This window comes from Suricata suricatta, chromosome 6, assembly GCF_006229205.1.
Source record: "Suricata suricatta isolate VVHF042 chromosome 6, meerkat_22Aug2017_6uvM2_HiC, whole genome shotgun sequence".
NCBI classification, from domain to species: domain Eukaryota; kingdom Metazoa; phylum Chordata; class Mammalia; order Carnivora; family Herpestidae; genus Suricata; species Suricata suricatta.
Genome location: NC_043705.1, coordinates 120,309,794 through 120,334,886, shown reverse-complemented (window position 1 = coordinate 120,334,886; position 25,093 = coordinate 120,309,794). Strand labels below are relative to the sequence as shown.

The following is a 25,093-nucleotide window of genomic DNA, read 5'->3' as shown; positions in this document are numbered from 1 at the left end:
GTGATTTGACAATTGTAATCACTGATCTTTGATGTTACTATTGTCATTGGTTTGGGACACCATGCACTGTGCCCATGTAAGATGGCAAACTTAATAAATGTTTTATGTGTTCTGGTGTTCTGTATTATACCAGCCAGCTATTCCTTGGTCTCTACTCTTCTCCTCAGGCATCCTCATTCCCTGAGAAACAACAATATTGAAACTAGGCCAATTAATAACCCTACAATGTCCTCTAAGTGTTCAAAGGAAAGGAAGAGTTACACGTCTCTCACTTTAAACCACAAGATAGAAATGATTAAGCCTAGTGAGGAAAGCATTTTGAAAGCTGATGTAGGTTGGAAGCTAGGCCTCTTGTGCCAGTTAGCCAAGTCGTGCATGCAAAGGAAAAGTTTTTGAAGGAAATTAAGAGTGCTAGTCCAGCAAACACATGAATGATAAGAAAGTGAAAGAGCCTTTCTGCTAATACAGAGAAAGTTTTGGTGGTCTGGATGGAAGATCAATGAAGCCACAACATTCCCTTAAGCCAAAGCCTAGTCCAGAGCAAGACCCTAACTCTTTTCAATTCTATGAAGCCTGGGGGAGTTTACAAAGCTGCAGAGGAACAGTATGAAGCTAGCAGAAGTTGGTTCATGGGTTTTAAGGAAAGAACCTGTCTTCACAGCATAAAAGTACACGATGAAGCCGCAAGTGCCAATACAGAAGCTACGGCATGTCATCTAGAATATTTAGCTAAGACAATTAATGAAGGTGCCACATTAAACAATAGATTTTCATTGTAGATGAAACAGCTTTATGTTGGAAGAAGATGCCATCTAGGACTATCATGGCTGGAGAAAAGTCAATGGCTGACTTCAAAGTTTCAAAGGACAGGCTGACTCTCTTGTTAAGGGTTGGTATAGCTGGGGACTTTAAATTGAAGCCAATGCTCATTTATCATTCCAAAAATGCTAGGGCCCTTAAGAATTATGTCAAATCTACTTTACCTGTGCTATATAAATGGAACAAAGTCCAGATAACAGCACATCTATTAATGACATAGTTTACTGAATATTTTCAGTCTACTGTTAAGACCTACCATTCAGGAAAAAAAGATTCCTTTCAAAATATTACTGCTCATTGGTGATGCACCTGGTCAACCAAGAGCTCTGATGGAGATATACAATTAGATTAATGCTGTTTGCTTGTCTGCCAACACAACATCCATTCTTTAGTTCCTGGATCGAGGAGTAATCTCAACTTTCAAGGTTTTTAAAAAATACTTAGTTTATTTTCAGGAGACTGCAAGTTGGGGAGGAGCAGAGAGGGGGGACAGAAGATCCTAAGTTGGCTCTGCACTGACAGGCTGACAGTAGCGAGCCTGATGTGGGACTCAAACTCACTTTAAAAAATTTTTTTTTAATTTTTTAAATGTTTTTATTTTTGAGAGACAGAGAGAGACAGCATGAGCAGGGAAGGGTCAGAGAGAGAGGGAGACACAGAATCGGAACTAGCTGTCAGCACAGAGACGGAAGCAGGCCTCAAACCTACAAACCGTGAAATCATGACCTGAGCCTAAGCCAGATTCTTAACCGACTGAGCCACCCAGGTGCCCCCTGAGGTTCAAACTCATGAACTGAGAGATCATGACATGAGCTGAAGTTGGACATTCAACCAACTGAGACACGAGGTGCCCATCAATTTTCAAGTTTTATTATTTAAGAAATACATTTTGAAAATCTATCCCTTCTAAAGATAGTGATTCTTCTGATGGATCTGGGCATAGTCAATTAAAATCCTTCTGAAAAGAATTCACCGTTCTAGATGCCATTAAGAACATTAATCATACATGGGAAGAGATTCAAAGTATCAACATGAACAGGAGTTTGGAAGAAGTTGATTGCAACCCTCAGGTATGACTTTGAGGGATTCAAGACTTTAGCGGAGAAAGCAACAGCAGATGTGGTGGAAATAGCAAGAGAACTAGAATTAGAAGAGGAGCCTGAAGATGGCACTGAGTTGCTGCAGTCTCATGACAAAACTTTAATGGCTGAGGAGTTGATTCTCGCAGATTAACAAAGGAAATGGTTTCTTGAGATGGAATCTACTCCTAGTGGGGATGCTGTGAAGATTGTTGAAATGACAACAAAGGATTTACATAAACTTAGGTGATAAAGTGGCTTAAGAGGATTGATTCCAAGTTTGAAAGAAGTTCTACTGTGGGTAAAATGCTATCAAACAGCAACTCATGATACAGCGAAATGTTTGATGAAAGAAGAGTCAATCAATGTGGCAAACTTCATTGTTGTCTTATTTTAAGAAATTGCCCAGCCACCTCAACCATCAGCAACCACCACCTGATCAGTCAGCAGCAATCAACATCAAGTTGATTTGTTGACCTTCCATCAACAAAAAGATTGCAACTCACTGAAAGCTCAGATGGTGGGTAGCGTTTTTTTTTTTTAACAATAACGTACTTTTTAATTAAGGTATGCACATTATTCCTTTAGACAGAATGCTATTACACCCTTAATAGACTACAGTATTAATGTAAGATAATTTTCATATGCACCATGAAGCCAAAAATTTATTTAAGTCATTTTATTGAAATATTCACTTTATTATGGTCATCTGGAGTCAAGTCCACAAGATCTGTGAGTTTTGCCTGTACTCATCTGATTCTATGTCAGCAAGCAGGCTGCTGGCTATGATTTGGCTTTCTATATAACTTTATCTGTAGGGGAAAAAAGTGATGATAGCCTTTCAATGCACTTGATAATTTATCTTTGCAAATTATTAAATTAGCCTCTGGCATGAGTCTCTTATGAGCTTTGTCAGCTGAGGAAGTCCAGCTAATCCTAACCACTTCAGGGAACTCTGGAAAAAAATCAGCTTTGCACCTGTAAGCTCAGGACTGATCTTGAGTTTTAATGATTCTTCCCAAATACTCATACTTTCCATTCAATGGCCAAACCCACATATCCTCCTTTAAAGATAGCTTCTCTCCACTCCTGTATAACTACAACCAAATGATGAAGGTGAGTTCTGGAAAAAGAAAGCTCCTTAAACAATAGCAACAACAGCAACAACAAATGCCATTGCATAAACCCGTGCTCCTCAAACCGAGAAAGCGCAGCAGCAAAGCCACCAGACAAAGATGGTCTTCCAGGAATGTCCATTTTGCTCCACCTCATAATTACTCTTATGTACAGACAAATCTAGGTATGCTTTGGAATACAATTTTTAAATGCTCCCAAATTTTTAGGATAAAATGTGAAACATCAAAAATGTCACACTTGTGGAGGACCACTCTGGACTTTGCCGTCAAGACTGCCCTGAGAAGGAGGTGGTGGCGTGTGAGGACTCATCGGTGACCTCCATGGAGAAGAGTGGGGGCCAGAGCTTAAGCAAAATGTAAAGGGAAGGGGAAAGATAAACCTAACATTTGTTCAAGCACCCACCATGGATCAAGCATTTTAGATAAGTGATCACACAAAAATCCCAGGAGCACTATCGGCTAGGCATTGTATCCAGTTTATAAACGCAAAGGCGGTAGCAATGGTGGAGCCAGAATTTGGACCCAGATCTTCCATTTCTGTGTTCCTGCCATGACTTGGGAAGTGTCTTAAACAGTGAGTTGCAATCCATTAGCACAGGGACTGCAAACTTTTTTGTTAAGGGCCGCAGGGTAAATATTTCAGGTTTGTGACCATATGTCACAACTACTCGAGTCTGCCCTTGTAAAGTTAGTTAGAAACAATCTACAAACAAATGGGTGGCTGGGTTCTGAGAAAGATTTATGACACTGAAATGTGAATTTCCTTTCATTGTTGAGTATCATGAAATATTCTTTTTCTCTTGCCCCAGTACTTAAAAATGTAGACACCATTCTTAACCCATGAGTCATACAAAAACATGACCACCCTGGGTCAGCTTCTGCACAAAAGAATTGTAAAGCTCAATTTAGTGAGTTGCTGCCAACATTAAAAAATTAAAAAGATACAAAATAGGAAAGAAAAAATGTCACAATATATCACATGTGGTAGTTGTATTGTGAAACTTCTATTTGTTACTATATGTTATCAAACGTGAAAACACTAATTATGAGATGCACCTTTAATTTATGTACCTCCAAGAAAGAAAAAAAAAGGTTATAATTATAAATTCTAGATCTCATCAATTGTGACACACATCTCAATTTAGAGATGTTAAAATGTTGTGCTTGCTTTGGCAGCACATACACTAGAGATGTTAAAATGTGAAAATTAATGTATCTTTCAATGTACTTTCCATGTATCATTTTCAATGATAATACAACAAAATAGTTTTTACACAAGTGTGTAACATGTCTATGGGTAGGTACACTTACTAGTTGATGATATAAATTGTAGTTTTCACTATGAGTCATAGTCAAAAAAGTTTAAGAGCCACTACCTACCTATACCATGATGTCTTTGGAAATAAATGAAGAAATGAAAATAAAATTTAAAAAATGGTTCAGATTCCACCACCTTAAATTATTTTTCCACATTTCTTTCCAGTTTTTGCCAAATACATGCCTGATTTTAACTTGGCTCGAATCATAGCTGCTTCTTTTCTGTGTGTTTCAAGGTTGCTACATAATTTTTGTAATTATCATTTTAATGGCTGCATTACATCTAATGAAATCGATCATTTTATTTTTTGAAAAAATTTTTAATGTTTATTTATTCTTGACAGAGAGAGACAGAACACAAGTGGAGAAGGGTCAGAGATAGGGGGAGACACAGAATCTGAGGCTGGCTCCAGGTTCTGAGCTGCCAGCACAGAGAGCAACGCAGGGCTTGAGCTCACAAATCGTGAGATCATGACCTGAGCAGACGTCAGATGTTTAACCAACTGAGCCACCGAGGCACCCCTGAAATTGACAATTTATGAAGCATAATTTACCAAGCCATTCTCCTAAAGTAACTGTTAGGTTATTTTCTATTTTTCCATAGACTTATAATAAATCACTTTGGAATCTAGTCGTTTCTTTTTTTAGAATTTTGATTATTATGTCACATGTACAAATGTTTTCATGACTTTTTAAATGCTTTGCCAAATAGTTGTTTAAATGGAGAGTAATAATTAACATGTTAAATACCTCTCAGCATTGTTTTAAACTTTGAAACTGTTTAAAAAATACAAATGGATGTTTCCTCATTAAAAAAAAAAACCAATTCATTTTACATCTGGAACTTTAAAAATCATGATTCTCTTTGAAGAAGTAAATCCGAGGAATTAAGTATCCTTTCATATGACTGCACCCTTCCAGTGGGCGGGACAGATCTTCTGCAGAGCCCACTCCATGCCCCAGGGCATGGGATGGTTCTTTAGGAAGCAGTGAAGAACAAAGGGGGCCAAGAAGAAAAGACGGTTTTATAATACTTGCCTGGGTCACCGGAAGATTGCAGTATTTACAGAGATGGAGAAATTGGGAGGAAAAAACACTTTTGAGTCGGGATGGACTTCATGTCATTTCAGATATGCTGACTTCAAGACTTTCGAGAGTGGAGTATGAGACAGGAGGCACAGGATGGACTGGAAATAACAGTAGTCAAACCTTTGGCATAAAGGAGATGCTAACTGAATCTGCGATAGAGACGTAAGCTCTCCGAGAGGGAGCGGGGGAGCACCTCCCAAAACACACATGTCCACAGAGTGATGGCGAATTTTGGCTGGTCAGCAGGAAAAGCTGAATTTGACACTAACGATATCAGTTTTGACCATTTAAAAGGGCATATTGGAGAGTGGGGGACCGGAAATAGAAGCAAATTTCCTAGTGGACATGAAAGCAAAAATGGATGTTGTAAATGGATTCGACTTGGATCCAGGTGTAACTCAAGGAAAGAGAAGTGGGGAGGGAGTGCCAGGCACAAGCAGGGTTTACTGCACAAGAGAGACACACTTGGAGGCTGGGGGGGGGGGGCGAGGAAGACTCCAAGAATAAAGATGCTAAGTGAGAGCAGGAGCCAGTGCACCTGCTGTGGTCAGGGTTATACAAAGCCACACACACGAGAGCCTCTGAAAGCACGAGTCAATCACATGATGTCTGACAGTAACTTTCAATTTTTTTGACTGCAACCAAGACTGAGAAAAACACATCTAACTGAAAATGTCACCTCGATATTTTCTATTCTAATCTTCCATTTTCACCCTTCTCCCCTCCCCCAACTCCCCTCCTCTGCCTTTTCTCTCCTTCCTTCCCCTCCACCTAGTTGAGTCCCACGGAATAAATTCCATAACCCACAATTTGGAGAACCCTCACCTATAATGTGGCTCTCAACATAACTTTCATCATGGGAGGAGTCGCATTATATCAAAAATTTCCCACAATATGCAAACATATTTTATCACACTGCTTTAAAAATGCAGAATTCATATTCATATCAAACACAGATATACTGTGATGTTCTTCCTTCTACTACAGAGACCAAAAGAGCCAAATATTTTCAGCCTCGCTTGTGGCTAGGAGTGGCCAGACAGCCAAGTTCTGGCCAATGAGACATAAGCAGCTACCTGCTGGGATATTTGGAGGGTATTTATTGTCCTGCTGCTGTGGCTATGGGCCTCTTCTTCCTCTTGAGAGGATGGATTAACCCTGAACAGAGAAGACCCTAACTCCAGGCCTAACGTTATTGTTCCCTCAGCTTTCCCTCCTCAGGATCGGTGGCTTGGCAGAAACCCCCCCCCCCCCCGTTCCCCACCCCCCCCCACCCTCCCGGCCTGGAAGGTCCCATTGGCACCAAGGGAAGATGAGACACGGTATTCGGGTTCCTCAGTGAACCCTGGACCGGTGGGACATCTCAGGCTTGCATCTCTCGTTGCTGGCCTTGGTGAGAAGGTCAGAGTCTCTCTGGGTGAAGGTAATTGTCAGGGCTCAATCTTTGGGTTCACGGAATTCATTGGGCCACTGTTAGGGTTGGCGTGAATCAGTGTGTGAATCACTGCAGATTAATCAGCCGCTGTGACCCGCCTGTATTAATCAGAATTCTTTAGAGAAACAAAACCAATAGGGTGTGTGTGTGTGTGTGTGTGTGTGTGTGTGTGTGTGTGCGCGCGCGCGCGCATGTGTACATACTTCCCTCCTCCCTCTCTTCCCCTCTCTCTCTATATACACATTTATGTTGTATATCTATAAATATGTAATATATAAAATGTAAAAGATATATTTTAAAATATGACATATTTTAGGGCACCTGGGTGACTCAGTCGGTTAAGCATCTGACTCGGTTTCAGCTCAGGTCATGAACTTATGGTTTGTGAGTTTGAGCCCTGCATTGGGCTCTGTGGTGACAGTATAGAGCCTGCTTGGGATTCTCTCTTTCTCTCTCTCTCTCTCTCTCTCCCTTTCCTTCTCCCTCTCCCTCTCTCTCTCTCATTCTCTCTCTCAAGATAAATAAACTTTAAAATAAAATACAACATATATTAAAATATGAAATATATAATATATGAAAAAAATAGAGAGAGAGAGAGGGATAGAGAAAGAGGAAGGAAGGAAGAGAACGAGAGATTTATTTTAAGGAATTGGCACACGCAGCGGTGGGGGCTTGCGAGTCAGAATTCTGCAGGGCAGGCCAGCAGACTCGAGACCCGACGGGAAACTGATGTTGCAATTCAAGTCTGAGGCAGAATTCCTTCTTCCTAGGGAGATTTCAGGCTTTTACTTAAGATATTCAACTGACTTGAGGTGGACCACTCACATTATGAAGGTTCCTTTGCTTTATTCAGTCTATAGATTTAAATGTTAATCAGATCTAAAAATGTATCTTCATAGCAACATCTACACTGGTATTTAACCAAATATCTGGGTACCATAGCCCAGCCCAGGGGACACAGGACGTTAACCTTCACACTCCCCTTAATGATCAACCGCACCTCCCTTTTACCCCGCTCCCGCAAATAGAAAGACAGAGGTGTCTGTGGCTGTCTGGCTTTCCAAGTACTTTTTGCTACATCGATCAGACAAATTAAGATTTTCCTCAAAAGGAAATGTAGCAGTTGGAAAAATTCTTTGAATTTAAGAGGTGTTTTTTTTTTAAGGCACCGGGAAATAATGAGTTTAAAAGCATTGCTTGAAATATTTCAGACTGTAATTCTAATCATCTTTCATTCGTAGGTTGTATTGAAATAGCTGACACCTATTTTTTCCTACTTAAAAATTCCCAGAATTTCTGGCACAAAGGAACAAGCTATGGGAGAAAATCTAAGTTTCATCTTTGCATACATATAGATTTCAATCTCCTTATCTGCAAATTAAGGGAATTGGACTAAATTATCTCTAAAATATTGTTTAAATGCTGTCCATAGCCATGGTGAGTCTCTGACCATAATGACTGTAGTAGGCGTCTGTCCTTTGGAAATGGACAGTGCAGGTATATGAGATGGAGCAGCACACCATGCAGCACATGTGGCAGTGACACCAGAGTATGGATTCTATTTCTTTCGTTGTCATCACTCCCCAGCCCCACCGTGCCATTCCACCATGAGTGCCAAGAGCAAAGAAAGTAGATAATCCACAGCCAGGCTTAGTGGGGAATTTGCCAGGTGTTAGATGAAACTGATTTGAGCAAACCAGACCTGATTTGTGACCTTTGCCACTAGCATGTATTAAAAGAGCTGGGGGGTGGAGGGCGAGGTGGGTCAGTTGGTTAAATGTCCAACTTTGGCTCAGGTCATGATCCCACAGTTTGGGTTTGAGCCCTGCATCAGGCTCTGTGCTGACAGCTTGGAGCCTGGAGCCTGTTTTGGATTCTGTGTCTCCCTCTTTCTCTCTCTGCCCTTCCCCGGCTAGCACTCTCTCTCTCAAAAATAAAATAAATATTTAAAAAATTTTCAAAAAATGGGTTGGGGGAAGTGAGACCAGCTCTTTTTGGAGAAGTGAGAGTTTGTGGAACCTTCCAGTGCTGGGGAAGAAGGAGGTCAGAGAACCCATTCCGTGACTCTTGAGGGAATCACTCTGAAAGATAGGGCTGATGTGTGTTTCTCATCTGGAGCCTTCTGGAGGGCCAGGAATGCACAGAGGCGCGCCACGTCAGCCAGTACAGGTGAGAGACAGGGAGAGGGTGTCTGGGGACAGCCCAAGTCACCATTCTGTGGTGTGACAAAGGTGTGCAAGTTTTCCATGGGCTCAGCGGGAGTTCTGAAAGTTGGTGAGCATGCAAACTGGCTTGCCACCCAGATCTGCGGGGCCTGATGAAGGACCAGTGTCACGGGAGACTGGAGATGGTCCTCTGGGGGAGAGGAGGAAAGCACACCCTCGTGAAAATATCCACACTTAGAGCGGTGCAGAAGGTCACATCAAATGCACCACCCCTGAGGGCTCTCAGCAGACAAGGATACAAGTGGCTGGAGCCAGCTAAGGAACAAACCGACCGCAGAACCTTCCACCGCCAACACTCAGCCACGTGCCCTGAGGTCTCTTCTTTCCCTTTGTGAGCCTGCGGCTGCCAGGAATAGTCAGTCAGGATGAGCGGAAGCTTGGAGAGAGTATTGAACTAGATGAAAACAAATCATGATGATAGGGATGATAACTGTTGGATTTGACCAAATACATACCGAAGGGAGATTATGTTTCAGTTAAAAGAGGCTAAAAAACTTAGAGGATTGGTCTGACTTCTCTAAATTGTCCTGAATTTGGTTCTCCTGTTGCCAGGAAAATATGGGGGCTAGTCAAAGGAATATGGCTAGTCAAAGGTATAAAAATAGCATGAGATTCATATTTGCACACCAGTGTTTTGTGATTTTCCAATGCCTACCTGCCGTATGGAAAGTTTTAGGGCGAGTATTCACTTCAATTCAGGGTTACCTTTCACAGATCATACAGAAGCATGGCAGGCGTTTGCCACGTCTGTTTATGCCACGTGGCTCTACAAGTGCTGATTTAATCCTGCCTGAGTTCAGCCTTGCTCTACTCATTTTGATACGCTTCCCAATGGAGAGAAGAGTTGAGGTGATTGGAGGAGGCATTCAGGGAGAAGAGAAGAAGATGGAGTGCTCATCAGTAATTTTGCCTTAATACTGCAGGCTTCTGCCTCTTAGAGGGACGCTTTAACCAGGGCTGTATGGGGCACATTACCTTTTTCAGAAGAGGCAATGTTTGTAAACACAGTGTCTGACACACGGGTGTTACTCAGGAAATGGTTATTGCCTTTGTTATTTGCAGCTGCATCATCTTTCATTGCCTCATCCCTACTGAGACATTGTCTCTTCAAATGCCTCAGTGGACTTCTGAGTGGACTGTTTCTGAGTTTCTGGAAGAAGTTAGGTAGCGAGGGTGGCTAGGAGACTTTCTAGGGTGCAGGGAATTGCCCTGGGCACCTGGGTAGACACTTTATGCTTCTGACTCATTGTCCGTGTTTGCGGGTGGCCAGAAGCGCTGCCTGCATATTTCCCTTAGGGAATTCCTAGGGGATACACCATATACTATATGAGAGTGTATACTAGTAACAAAGCAGTTTACTTTGCAGCATTTGTATTCCACGAGGCGTTTTTCTTCTTCATCGGTTTTTGCTTCCTCATGTCAGAACTCCTGAAACAAGTTAATGGCTGGTTTTATGTGCTTCTCCTCACAGATAATCTACTTCCAGCACATGACTTTCCTTAAGGCCAGCAAATTCATTAAAAGCCCAGGTGGAAGGAGTTTAGAGACTTTTTGAATTCAAATTTTGCTTATAGGCTATAAACTCTGAGCCTTTTTAGCAGTGGAGGTAGAATTATAAATGGAAGATAACTAACCCTGCAGATAAAAAATATACCAATGACTACCATTTATTGAACACATGTATGTAGTCTCCTATGTCCCCTGCAGTCCTCTGGGACAAGTATTTCCCCAATTTTACCTTAAAGCTTGAGGAGATGAGGTACCTTACTCATGGCCACACAGCTAGTAAGTGGATTTGAATGCAGCCCCTACTGACTTCAGAGCCCACTTTCTTTCTTCTGTGCCAAACTGTCTCAGAGGTGTCCTTGCCAAAGAAATAACATACGTTGGTTGAAAAAATGATATCTGTTCACTACAGCAGTCTACCTTCATTAAGTTATCCAAAACAACAAAGGAGTATGAATTGGTTGAGGATGATAGTGGAAGGATCCTTGAGAAAAGTAGGAGTCAGCTGGGTGAAAAATAGCTCAGAACATCACTCCCGGCAGAGGAACTGCATGTGCAAAGGCCCTGGGGTAGTGTGAGGAAACACGATACACAAACAACTGAAAGAAAGATGCCATGACTGGAATGAAATGGCAAAAGGCACTGAAGTATTTTCAAGGACTTTCAAGTTACTACTAGAGTCAGAACTTAGTAACGTGGGTTACTGGAGGTGAAGTTCTGACCAAATGACTGGCATGTATGACTGAGAGGCTATTTCTGGGGTGTTGTCTGAAAACCATGTAACAGTGACTACTTAACTGTTATTCCATGCTTTGTGCTTGATACTGTAGTAAGTACTTTCTGTTGATTATCCCATTTTATCCCACGGCATTGCAAAGCATTAGCGCCCCTATGTAACAACCCTTTGCACTACATGTTTAGACGTGAGGAAACTAAGGCATAGATAGGTTAAGTAACTTGTATGAAATCATGCAACTGACAATGATAGAGCCCAGATGGAGCAGGCTTTTCTCTGTTCCTCAGCCTGAGCTTTGTCACTATGTTATATGTAAATATTCTTGTGAGACTGTGGTTTTCCAGTCATTAGTTAGGGGGGGACACAAAGAAACTAAAATTTTCCTAGAGTAGATATCCAAAGTGAGCAAGATGATCCACAAGGTGTGGGAAGAAAATATTTTAAATTCTATCTATTTTTAAATTTATCATTGTTTAGTTTCTTTTTTGTCTGTTTTTAATATATATGATGTGTTGGTATAGTAGAATATATACATGATTTAAAATAAAGAAGTGAATAGATACATATGGGAAATAGATGCCTCCCCTTTTTTCTTTTACTGATAAGAATGAGTAATGAAAATGTTTGGGAAGCAGTAGTCTGGAAAAGAACATCAAAGCTGGCCAAGAATAGAAGACAGAAGACAAATATGTCATGGCTGAGAGGTAGGGGAGGGGGCAGAAGTGGAATCATAAGGTAAAGCCACAGGGAGGCAGATTTCAGCTCAACAAAGACAAGACTTTCTAACCATTGGAAGTGGCTAAAAAAATAGCACAAGCAGATCTGTGACCCAGAAGACCTTGGATTAGAGAGATTTGCTTGGAGCATGGATAACTGTGGACCTGGTCCACCGTGCTGAACATTCCTGCACGGCTAGGAGGGCAGACTGCACACTTTTTCAGTCTCCCCCAACTCTCAAAGTCTTTAGGTTCCATGATTTTTAGAGGACACACTGCAGATGGTTAATAGAGGGCTTGAATTCCTCAAGCATGGCAGGTGCATCTTAGAAAGTATTCTGTGCCCACTCTTTCCTTAAGGCTCTACCCTCTGCTGAAAAGCTCTCTCCCAGACAATTGCCCCCATGGCTAATTTCCTTGCCTTCTCACAGTGTTTTCAATGAAGCCTGCCCTGACCACACCGTTTAAAGTTGGACCCTGCTGTCACCTCTGCTAGCACTCCTGACTCTGCTTCCTTTGGTCTACTTTCTTTTTTTTATTGCACCTGTCACCACATAATGTACTGTGTAATTCACTTCATTAATTCATTAGTTGTTTATTATCTCTCTTCCTCTGCCAGCTCTATGGGGTCAAGGACTCTTGCCTCCTTTGCCTCCAAGCATCTGCAACTGCTCCTGACATATTGTAGGCAGTCGATAAATATTTGTTGACTAAATAAATAAATCCTGGAACAGGGTGGGAGTCTGAGCTCAGGCTCTTCTGGGACTGACTGAGCAATCTTGGGCAAGTCAGTTAATCAGTCTGGGTCCCTATTTCCTTCTTGGGTCCATACATCTCTAAGAATAATTGTATGATTTTAAAATTCAGTTGCCTCTTAAGAATATACTAAGTAATTCCAAGTGACCACCAATATAAATATAAGAAAACATGCCAATGATCTCTTTTGAACCACAGTTTGTTCTTTATTTAGCTTGGCTGCTAACCTGAGCCTTACACACTCAGATTCTCTCTTGTTCAGAGAGCCATTTATTATTGGAAACACCATGAAAGATAAATCTAGTGACCAGCACATGTTTACCACACTTCCTCTAACCTTCAGGCTGGGGATTTTCCACTGCTAGGTTACTGCATAGGGGAAAATTTTAGAGCAGCAGGAAAAAACATTGATGGTCTGCTCCTTTTACTGGTATTATTTATCTTGATTGGCCTCTCTAAGCACACTGGGGGATATATCAGCCAGTACTGATTGTTTGATAGCTTTTTTTTTTAACTGACATACGTTTTGTGAATTTTGCTATTGTTTTCTGATCCACCTTGATGGCATCACATGACCATAAAGGAAGCATGTTATATGTGCTCTATGAAAGTAACAGCTACTAAATAATATTTGTTAAATATACTGTATTAGTGAAACACAAACATATATGATAAACTGAAGTAGTATTTTCTTATATAGAATAAAAAGCCTCAAGAATCTAGGAAAATAAGGCAAAATTATTTCAAGCAAGCAGAAGGAAGGCAGTAGTAAAGTTAAGAGCTGAAATCACTAAAACTGAAACACAGAAAATCAACAAATCCAAAAGTTGGTGCTTTGAAAAGACCAGTAAAACTGAACAATGCTGGCAAGACTGACAAAGAAAAAGCAAAGATAAATTTCTAACCTAAAAAATGCAGTAGGTTTTGTCACTACAGACCCTGCAGACATCAAAAGGATAATAAGGGAACACTGTGAACAAATCTACACACAAATTGAACAACTTAGATGAAATGCACTTGTTTCTTGAAAAGCACAAATTACCATAACTCATTCAACATGAAAGACATAATTTGAATGGTTCTGTAACTATTAAGGAAACTGAATTCATAATTTCAAAAATGTAACAATAAAAAAATCTCCAGGTCCAGATGGTTTCACTGGAGAATTCTACCAAATATATAATAAATAACTAACGACAATACAATCCTACATAATCTCTCCCAGAAAAACAGTAGAAGAAAAAGAAATACTTCCTTAATGTTCAGTTAATTAAGGTCTGAAATGGCTATTATTTGGATCATTTAGGTGTTCACTTCCTGTTCTTCCTTAGAAACTGGTAATAAGATTTTTCTCCTTAGGTTGTCTGACATTCATAGGAAGTCCTTGATAAATATCTGTTGAGGAATTTTCCCATAACTTTGTCCAACTAGATGTGGAATCAAGTGGAATCAAGGTTGCATTACACTCTGGTTTACTTATTCAAGTATTCTAGGATTGTTTTTGTTGATGTCATCCTAAGATGCAGTTTTAAAAAATTGCTAATAGAAAATATCAGGTTTAGCTGAACTGCCAGCTAAGGGTCTCTATTTGAAATTTCTTTGGCGTATCTAAATGCCCCAATTGTAGCTCACAATGGTGTTAGTTAGTTATTTCTCTAAAACAAACTTCCCAAAAGTTAATGGCTTAAAACAATAATGATTCATTATTTTTCATGATTTGTGGGTTAAAGAACAGTTTTTCTTCTAGTTTTATGCTGGGTCAGTCCTATAACTACATTCAGATGGCAGCCAGGTTGGGACGATGAATTGTCATGTCTTCATTCTCCTCCATGTGCTTCCTCCATATCGGAACTTGAGCTTCCTCACAGCATGGGAGTCTCAAGGCAGCATTATTCCAAGATGACTTCATTACATGTCTGGCACTTTGGTTGAGATGGCTGAACTAGCTGGGGGCTGGCCATGTGGTCTCTTCAGCAAGGTAGCTGGACTTTTTGACATGATATCTCAAGACACTAATAAAGCAAATCCTGCCAATGTTTAAAGTGTAGACTAGACTGGCATCATTTCTGCCACATTACATTGAACAAAGCAGTTCGTAATGCCAACCCAGATTCAAGGGGAGGGAAGATAAATTTCGTCTGTTGATGTAAGGAAAGCAGAGAATCCGTGGCTACCCTTAATAAACTCTAAATTATTTCTATTCCTCCCATATGCAAAATTTACTCATCCCTTCCAAAACCCTACAAAATTCTCATTCCATTATGGCATCAGGCCCAGACTTGAGAGCTAGGATTTTGTGATCTAAATCAGATCCAGATATAAAGGAGCCTCTTAAGGGACAGTCCCCTGAATATAGACAATCAGTATGGCTCATATCTATGCAAAGATATGTGAATTAAACAGACAAGTTGCCTGCCTCCCTGAACACCCATCATACAAAAGTGAGACAAGGAAAGAATAAGAATATGGACTCTCCCATTCAGAAAGGGAGCAAATGGGAGCACATAGCTTCCCTGATTCACAGTAATTGTGAAATCCACCTGGGCACCAGTTGTCAGGGTCTCCTACTACAGTGCAGGGAATGCTCCTTGATTAGGGTCCAGTTCTGCCCTTTCAGAGTCTTTTTCCAACCTACTGTCCTTAGTGGCTCTTGTTTCTACCCTCTACACCCTGGCTCTCTCGCCTGAGAGAACTTCTTTCCTTTCTGTAAGACAAGGGTCAAGTTCACAACTGAGTTCCTTCTCACTCCCCCCACTCCCCGTCGCCCAATGTTTATTTATTTTTGAGTGTCAGACACAAAGTGCAAGCAGAGTAGGGGCAGAAAGAGAGGGAGTTACAGAATCCGAAGCAGGCTCCAGGCTCTGAGCTGTCAGCAGAGAGCCTGACACGGGACTCAAACCCACGAACTATGAGATCATGACATGAGCTTAAGTTGGACACTTAAGCAACCACCCAGGTGCCCCCAACTGAGTTGCTTTCTTTGCTTAGTTTCTGTCTATATTAATTTTGGAGTTCAGAATCTCATTTTATTTTGTATCACCCTATCGTTTTTAGTCCAATCTGGTAATACTTTTGCCAATAAAATTCCCTTTAAATTTTTTATGTTTTCTATGCATCACATTACAAATCCACTTTATTAAATAAAATTCACACCCATAAAATTCTTCAGGACAGGTCCCTCCTTCCTGTAGACTGCAAGTCAGGGTGCTGTGGAGCAATGCTCTTAAGATTCTTGCCTCTTTCTGAGATCTCAACAAAGGATCACATAAGTACAAATCAAGGTCATAAAACCTTGATTTGACCTTTACTTGGGTCCAGGGTTTACCATCAGCATTCTGGATTTGACCTTTACTGTGAGTCCATTTCTAACTTTGAAAATCTTTTGACACATGGAAAGGCTAGAAGTTTCCTAACCTAGCAAGTCCAGAGCTTATCAAACATTATACCATCCACGGAGTAAGGGCTGGAGAAGAATAATTTGAAGATCTCTATCTAAGCCTCTTACATAGAGTATGCCACATAATAGGCACTCAAGAAATGATTTCTGGTTAAATGTTGGTAAATGAGCTATTCAGTCTGACTTTTGTAATGTATACATCATTTAATTCTAATTTCATATGAAATTGGTTTCTAGTAGTAAACTGATCAATACTCATTAACTAAGATATTTGATTAACCAACCTCAGAATATTCCATAACTATTGGTTTGATAGCAGTTTTACTATTCATATGATCTTTTGTAGTAGAATGGAGCCTCCCATAAATAGTCTTCCTTTAGGATAGCAGTTCTTAGTTCTTAGCCCTTACTGCATAATAGAATCATCTGCAGTGCTTTAAAAAATACTATGTAAGAGCTCTTCTCCCTAGACTAATTAAATCAGGATTTCTAAATGCATTAGGATTTGTCCATAGGTGATTGTAATATGCAGCCAGTGTCATGACCCACTTTTCTAGGGCTAAAATTTTAACCTGTCTTGAATTCCAAGGAGGTAACTTTGCCCTATGTCACTCAGCTTCAACCATAGTAGTGTAGCTTTTTTATCTGATATATGTAGTGAACAATTTTGTTTATGAAAAGGACTTGATGCTGAGTGAAAGCTTAGAAAACACTAGCATGGTGTGATAACCTAGGACTCTTGGCTTTGTGAAGTAGAACAAATAATCATTGAAATATTTTTCTTGGCATTTTTATGGTTGATCTATATGAACTTTGAGGCTATGATTGTTAGTATGAGGCAGGGTCTGCCTTCCAACACTTCTCGGGTGTTCTTCTATGCAAAGCCTACTGACCACATGGTGGATCTGACACACATCAATCATCTTCTCTGTTTACCCAAAGCCTACATAGACCGAGTGTGTGTATAGCACATTAAGAGACCCTTTCTTGGCCTCTCTGGTGGGTACTTTGCAGGGCTCAGTGTGACTAACCCCCACAGTTCACTTTTCAAAGGAAGAGATGCCAATGCATTTTTCTTGAACTCCACAGACTTAAATGTTATAGGCAATTTCTACACTATAGAGAAGGGCAAGAAAAATTGCTGTGGAGAAAATGTTCAAAGGGATTATTTCTCTAAGGGCTAAATAATGGTTATAATAATCAGAGAAGAACCAGTTTTAGAATGCTCTGTTATTTGGGATTCTTCCTCAGATCAAAAGGTCGGGTATCATGGTTTCCATCCTTTAGCCACGCAGGTCAATTCTGGAGATAAAACTCTACAATTTAGCAAGGCAGACTCTTCAAGGATAAAAACTCATTAACAGTCTCTATATAGGTCTTCATTTTAGAATCCTTTAAAGTAATGGCTGGTCCCATCCACATTTCCTCTCCTCCTTGTCACTCCTCAGTCTCTTACAATCTGTGTTATGCTCACCCCATTCCACTCAAACTTCTCCAGCAAATGTTGCTAAATCAATGGATGGTTTACAATCCTTAGCTGGCTACACTTCCAGCTGTGTGTAAACTGGCATCTCTTCTCTAAATTCTTTACTCCCTTGACTTCTCTGGCAACACTCTGCTAGTTCCCTTTGACCACTCATTTTCTATCCTTTTAGATTCCTTATCTCCTGTCCTGACCTTAAACTTTGGGGACATTCAAGTGTTCATGTTTGGCCCCCACTCTTCTGATGTTACACTGTCCAGTGATTTCATCCATGCTCTTTAACAATTAACAACCTCTGATGATTCCTATATCTTTTTGGGCTCAAATGTTATGCACTCTTGTACTCGACAAATATTTTCCAAAACACAACCACAGTGCCAAAGTGGACTGGTCTGAAAAGGCAGGTAGTAACATTCACATGTCGTGTGATAACTCTCTACCACAATTCCTTATGTTAACTTCTGACCATCACTCTATAAGTTTTCTTTCCTCAGATCATTTTATTTTAGGAGCTTGGAGGCCTTTGCATGACCTTCCCTTCTTCACCTGCCCCTGAACTTCAATCAGATGTGTTTACAACATCTCAGTGTGAGATCTAGAAGTTTGCACTGTGAGAGGAGAGAGATTTACAATAGGATTTACTAGTCTCCACTTCCTGGGAAATTAGACATACTCTGTGGGGGTATCAGATGAGTGCCTCTTTCTTAGGATTATATCCAGATTTTTCTTTCTTTTCTTTTTCTTGCAGAAAGACATTTTAAGAAGACTTTTTTCCTTTTTATTCTATACTGTTTCCACATTACCACACATTCTCCACATTTTAGTTATTTAAGGAAATGACCTTTCATTAAGGTTTCATTAAGATTAATGGACTTTAATCAACATTTTGGTAGATCTTCCTTTTCCATGTTAACCTGGGGTGGTTAGAGAAAGGCCAGTGAACTCATTTCAGGTCTTGGCAGCTTACTACCTAGCACTGTTTCATATGGTGATTAATGTCTCCTGCAGGACAGGACCTGATTTTTGTCTCCTTCCTCTTGCACAGCTAAATGACACTTAAGGGGTCTCTTGAGGAGCTAATTGATGTAAAACACACTCATATGTTCAGTATCTTTCCTGATTTAGACATGTAGCTGGAGTTTTACCTTTACTGCACATTAGAGTCACCTCTAACCCTTTGGTGTCAGCTCATTTCTGGTTATTTAAGATTATCCTTGACTTTATTAAGGTTGGTGTTATAATAATCTGAGGTGGTACTCTGTAAGGCAGTATCCAGGTCTGCCTTAATTACTGTTCTACCCTGAGCATGGAGCACATGGTAGATGCTCACTGAAGGTTTGTTTTTAAAAAAATTATGAATGACTACATCTTTATACCTCTCAGCTAATAACCTAGGTGCCTCTTGCTAATGATGGATGAGGAAGACATGACACATCCCCTAGGCCACCAAGAGTGTGAGTTTGGGAATTCATCTTGACACCAGACAGATTTTGATAATTACAAAGAAAGATTAGCTGCTCACATCTTGTGCTGTTGTGTCAAAGGTCACTTAGTCCCTGCCCTTTCAAGGAAAAGCCTGGCCACTTGCTGAGCATGATTTCTTAGACTGGTTGCATAATAAGTTTACCTTAGCATTAGGTTACTCTGTAGTTCATTAAAGAGGAGTCAGTCAGGAAAAGATACTAAAGGCCTTTTAATGGGAATAGAAATTAGGGAAATAAGAAATCTGATCTCAAGTACGCTTATGAAAATTTACCATAGGAAGGTGGGTTCTAGTAATAGCCTCAGAGACTGACACATCATGGTGGGCATTTTGTCCAGCCTTTTCAGATTACTTTGTAAAAATTCTCAGATGGCTAAACTCAGTTGGCTTCCATGGGTATAAAATTTGAAGGACCCTGGTGAACAAACCAGGGTCTTTTCTCAGAGAAGAATCAATACTACTGCATTTGGATCACAAGGAACCCAGACAGTTGGTCTTTTCAAGCTTTTGTTTGCATCAGCAATACTCTTCAGCACCCGTAAGACTCTGTTTTTATATTCAAATGTTAAAACCTACACACTCTATACCAGCATTTTCCAAATGAACTTTCTATGGTACTGGAAATGTTCTGTATCTGTGCTATGCTGTTCAAAACAATAGCCACTAGCTGCATATGACTATAGGCTCTTGAAATATGGCTAGCGAGGATCTGAGTTTTTAATCAAATTTAATTTTGATTAATTTAAACTTGAATATTCACATAACATTAATGGATACCATATTAGACAGCATAGCTCTATACAACTGACATACTATATAAATGAACACAGAAAAGAGCCCACGAAAAAGTATTCTAGAATCATGGAAGTAACAAAATACCAATAAATAAGTTTTAGGGAAGCCTAAGTGGCTCAGTCAGTTAAGTGTCTGACTCTTGGTTTCAGCTCGGGTCATGATCTCACAGTTCATGAGTTCAAGCCCCACATCAGGCTCCATGCTGTCAGTGCACAAACTTCTTGGGATTCTCTCTCTTCTCCTCTCTCTCTGGCCCTGCCCTACTTGTACCCTCTGTCTCTCAAAATAAATAAATAAACTTTAAAAAAGTTTTAAATGGACAAACATAGAGGAAACCCTAAAAACACTCATATTGTAATACCTAAGTACAAATATTGTTAACATTGTGTTATGGTACTCTTCTATGATTTCTCTTCAGTTCTATGTAAGGAAAGAAAACAGTGCAAGGTAGGAAATATATAATTAGAATGGTTAAAAGAAGAGCAAATCCCAGATGAACCTGGTTTTAATTGATTATGATAGGTATGCCAGGATTTGTCCACATAAACAATGGGCCAGCTGGCTGCCTCTTTGGAGTAAATGGTCCTCCTGTCCTCACATAAATTTTCTCCCCATAAGCTGTCTATAATGTCCTAAGTTCCCATAGTATTTAGAATGGGATGCATTTCTGTTAAAAGCTAAATGTTATATATAGCACGTCATGACATTCCAACCTTGAACTTCCTAGTGGAGCATTGTTTAGACTGTCAGACCTGAGTTTGGGGTGCATAAGGCAGCTCGGGTGGCTCATAGGCTGTAATTAGCCACTGGGACAAGCAAAGAGAGCACCAAAAGGGAAGAGAGCGGACAAAAGAGAGATGGAGAACATTATATTTACACTTTGTCCTAGGACAGAGTCATATATACTAAAGACATTCATTCATTCATTCATTCATTCAACAAGAAATTTATAAGTACCTATTCTATGTCTTTCAAAGGAATATGCATCTATTAAAACAGAGTCATATTCACTCCCTCATGGATTTTGAAGTCTAACATAGAAACAGACAATAAATAGCGGAATACATTTTTTAAAATGTTTAATTACAAGTTGAGAAAAGAGCTACAGGGAAAACATGACATGGAGATGAGTGTAAAGCGTGTGTGTGTGTGTGTGTGTGTGTGTGTGTGTGTGTGTGTTCACCATGCTGAAGAAAACATTTGCAAAGGCTTGGCAGGGCTGAGCTTGGAGTCCAGTGAATGATGAAAAGGTAGGTTGACCTGAAATTAAGGAGATCCTCAGGGAGCAGATCAAGCAGGCCACATAAGGGCTTCCCTTGGTGTTTATTTAACAGAAACAGAGATTGAAGAATTGTAATCAAGTGAGTGACATGATTATCAGCACTTATTTTAGGTAAAGCACCTTCTAATTGCTGGGGATATAGCATGGAACAAAACCAGCAACAATCTTTGTCTTTACAGAGCTTCTGTTCTGATGGGAATTGATATAAGAGTAAAGTTTGGAGAAACTGTTGAGATTTCAGTGTTGTCCCTTGAGAAGCCTGGAGACCTCCCCGAGGCCGATGCAGCCACACGGGAAGGGCTGTACCTGTGAGCAGCCATCTCTGCCTAAGATCTCAGGAAAAGCCTTTTCACCTGGATCTCCGGCTCCACCTTGTCTAAATGTTTCCTTTGCAAACCTTTCACGTGTTTCTTGACCTGATAAGCACAGAGTTTCCTCCAGGCAAATCAACCATCTTTCGGTCTAATGGTATCTGAGGGCACAGTTCAGGTCTTGTTGCTCAATTTCTTACCTAAATCAGATTAGTATGGGCTGAAAATGTCAAGCTAGCCAAAGCCCAAAGCTTAACTATAAGCTAGGGGCATGTTAAATAATGAACACTGCTTCCTGGAGGAATTTAATCTGCTGCTTAGGCTGCAAAAGAGACACAGTCAACATCTAACCAATTTGTTGTTGTTGTTAATGTTCATTTATATTTGAGAGAGAGAGAGAGAGCGTGAGCACGAGCCAGGGAGGGGCAGACAGAGATGGAGACAGAATCCAAAGCAGGCTCCAGGCTCTGAGCTGTCAGCACGGAGCCCAATACTAGGCTTGAACCTATGAGCTGTGAGATCATGACCTGAACCAAAGTCGGACACTTAACCAACTGAGCCACCTAGGTGCCCACAAAATCTAACCAGTCTTAAAGTGACTTTCAACTGATGTCCTGTACAGAAGCCTCAGAAATTCACTGACCTCTGTCCAGCTCTGCCATAGACCAGCAGCTCATCCCTGTCCTTGTAACTGGCCGTCACAACTCCTGGAAACACAGCACAAAACCATAGCTGAGCATGACCTTCCAAGGAAAAGGACAAAATGCCCAGGTCGTGTCTCTTGCTAGATGCAATTTCTGGGTCCAGGGAAGTGATGTGAGGTATTTTGTTAAACACTCCTCATCATTTGGCTATGGTCTCAACTACAAAATTTAAGAGGGTGCCAAAAAAAAGCCCTTAGTAATCAAGATAAATAATACTTTAATACAATATTTTAAAACTCAAAATTAATGCAAAAAATCCATGATGGAAAGAATATCATAATTTTAACTAAAGACAGTACCTATTGGGATGATTGCCCTTGGCTGGGCTTCAGCAGACCTGGGGCCTTCTCCAGCTGTGCAACACCCAGTGGGTTACTCCACTTCTCTGCTCTCAGTTTGCAGAAGAACAAACCGAAACCAGAGAGGTGCTCATTCTTTCAAGGAGCTATTGCTTAAGACAGATTCTCTTGGGGGAGGAAACTCATGTTTGACATCAGCAATTTTTACATCACTGCCCAGCAGTTCTAGTGTGCCCTGGGGCTGAATGGAACTGGGCTAGGGAGTGGCCTGGCTGGCCTGGTAAACTAATTGCGACTAAAGTATAAGGTGCTAAAAGGTGGATTTCTATATTTGTCCGGCCACATGTTCTCAGCTCTCTGTCAGTCATACTCCCAGTTTAGGACAGTATGATGACAGGGCAGGGTCATGGGGAGGATGCAGCAATCTTCCTGGAGCTCCTGCTTGATCTCTGTTATCTTGCTAGGTGCTTGCCACTTGGTTTAATTCCCCCCACCATTACATGAGGTCAGGACAACTACCTCCATTGAAGAGATGAGGAAATTAACGTCTTTACATAGGGAAGGCTTTCATGAAAACCCTCAACTAGCCTCACAAAGCAGATTCATCCAGTGGAGTATCAAAACCTACTCATTTGGCAGACCCACCAAAACGCAGCTTTCATTTAAAGAATTGGAAAGCTCCCCCAGTCCGCCCCAGCAGCTTGGAGGTGATCGGAGCAGAATTCTGCAGCACAGGGTTGACCTGGATCTGGGGTCTGATGAGGATGGTATGTGTCTGGACAGAGATCGCACAACAAGGTCTGATGGGGGGCAAACAGGCTCTAGATTAGACCATCCCTTTGAGAAAAGATTTCCCACTCTCTCTCCCCTTCTCCATCTCGTTTCCCCCATAGTTACCATGTGTTGAGCTCTGACTCAGTGCCAAGCACTCTCCAACCTTTGTATGTTATTTATAATCTCTATGACAACCCTAAGTGGCAGGAATTATTGACTCAGTGATGTCAAGTAACTGCCCAGCTACTCACCAGCTGGTAAGAAGAAGTTAGGATTCAAAGTCAGGTGTTCTTACCCCAGAGTCTGCATTCTGATGCACGGTTTATACTACATACCCTAGTATCTGGTTAGGAGCAGCTAAAAATGAAAAATGGCAGGCTGGTACAGCCATTCAGCTGGTCAGAGTGTGATGCAGGGGTTATCACCGAAGGTCCAATGGCTTCCCATTTCTAAATAACATAAAATTTCCACCACCTGGGTATTTTCCATTAAGGAGGTAGCATATCTTACCTGGGTCAGGTGGTAGTTTACTCACAGCCCAAGGAAATGCTTGAAATTAAGGACTCTCTATATTGTGTCTGACCTCAGCCCATAATTATGGAAGCTTACTTCTAAGCATGCCAGTAACTTTCCACTTCAGGCTAGATTGGAAATATCCCCCACCTCCCAAAACCCCCAGTGCATTATTCCTGTAGCATCAGTCAGAGGATACAAAATGATAACAATTTCAGTATTTAGAGCTTTCTCTTCCCTCATATTTAATCCAAACATACTGTTCATCTTCTAGCCCCATTTCCAAACAAACAAACAAAAAACCTGGTACCCAAGGAAGATGCTTGAGATGTTTGAGTTCAAGGATTATATCTTACTCACTTCTGTACCTCCAGCACTGAATACAGTGCCTGACACAATGTAGGCTCCCAGGAAGAATTTGGCAAATGAATGAATGCTACTCTGAATGTGAAGAAGGTGCTGTTGAACTACCACTGATAACACATAAGCTGAGAAATTCCTTCTAGAAATGCAGATGGATTTTCAGAAACCACCATGCATGTCATCCTCTGCTTTGCTTCCCCTGATTTTTCTAAATGGCTTCCTTGCAGCTGGATTTACTGACACATTCCCATTGTGGTCACAGGATTTCACCTGCCCTACTATGCCTGGAGTTAATCAGGTTGGGGACAGAAAGTATATCAGTGGCTTAGGTGTCCACCACTTACAGGGGCTCAAGAATAGGACAAGGTCCCAAAGCTGGATTCTGAGTGCTCAACTCTATCCGCTGGGTTCTCCTTTACCCTCAGATTCTCCTGAGGCATCTCATCTAATCCTTCCAACCACCCAGGAAGGTGGACATGTGTGCCCGTTAGGACTGGGTCTGTCGGTGTAACACAGAGCCCAACCACAGCTGCTTAGCTGAACAAGAGCTGATTTTTCTCACATGACGAGAGGCTGCAGAGCATTCAGGGCTCTCCTGGGCGCCCCATGCTGTCAGCCCTCAGGCTCCCTGCAGCTTCCACTCCCACCCAGCTTAGCTTGTGCTTTATGCTTCCCATTCACCAGATGGCTGCTTCCCTCTCAGTGTCCTGTCTGAGTTTCCGGCAGAAAAAAGGGGAAAGGGGAAAGGGCAAATGCCATGTGCCAGCTGAAGTGACCCCTTACATGGGCTTTCCCACAGCTCCTCCCAGAGATTTCTGCTTACATCTTACCAAACACAACTGAGACCCTGGGATATTAGTGTTTCTAGTTGATAA

The 25,093-nt window shown here is 41.0% G+C and overlaps 1 pseudogene; it reads left to right on the top strand.

Annotated features, from left to right (window-relative positions):
* Nucleotides 1-225: 225 nt before the first annotated feature.
* On the top strand, nucleotides 226-24,729 carry LOC115293539 (annotated as a pseudogene).
* The last annotated feature ends 364 nt before the right edge of the window (nucleotides 24,730-25,093 follow it).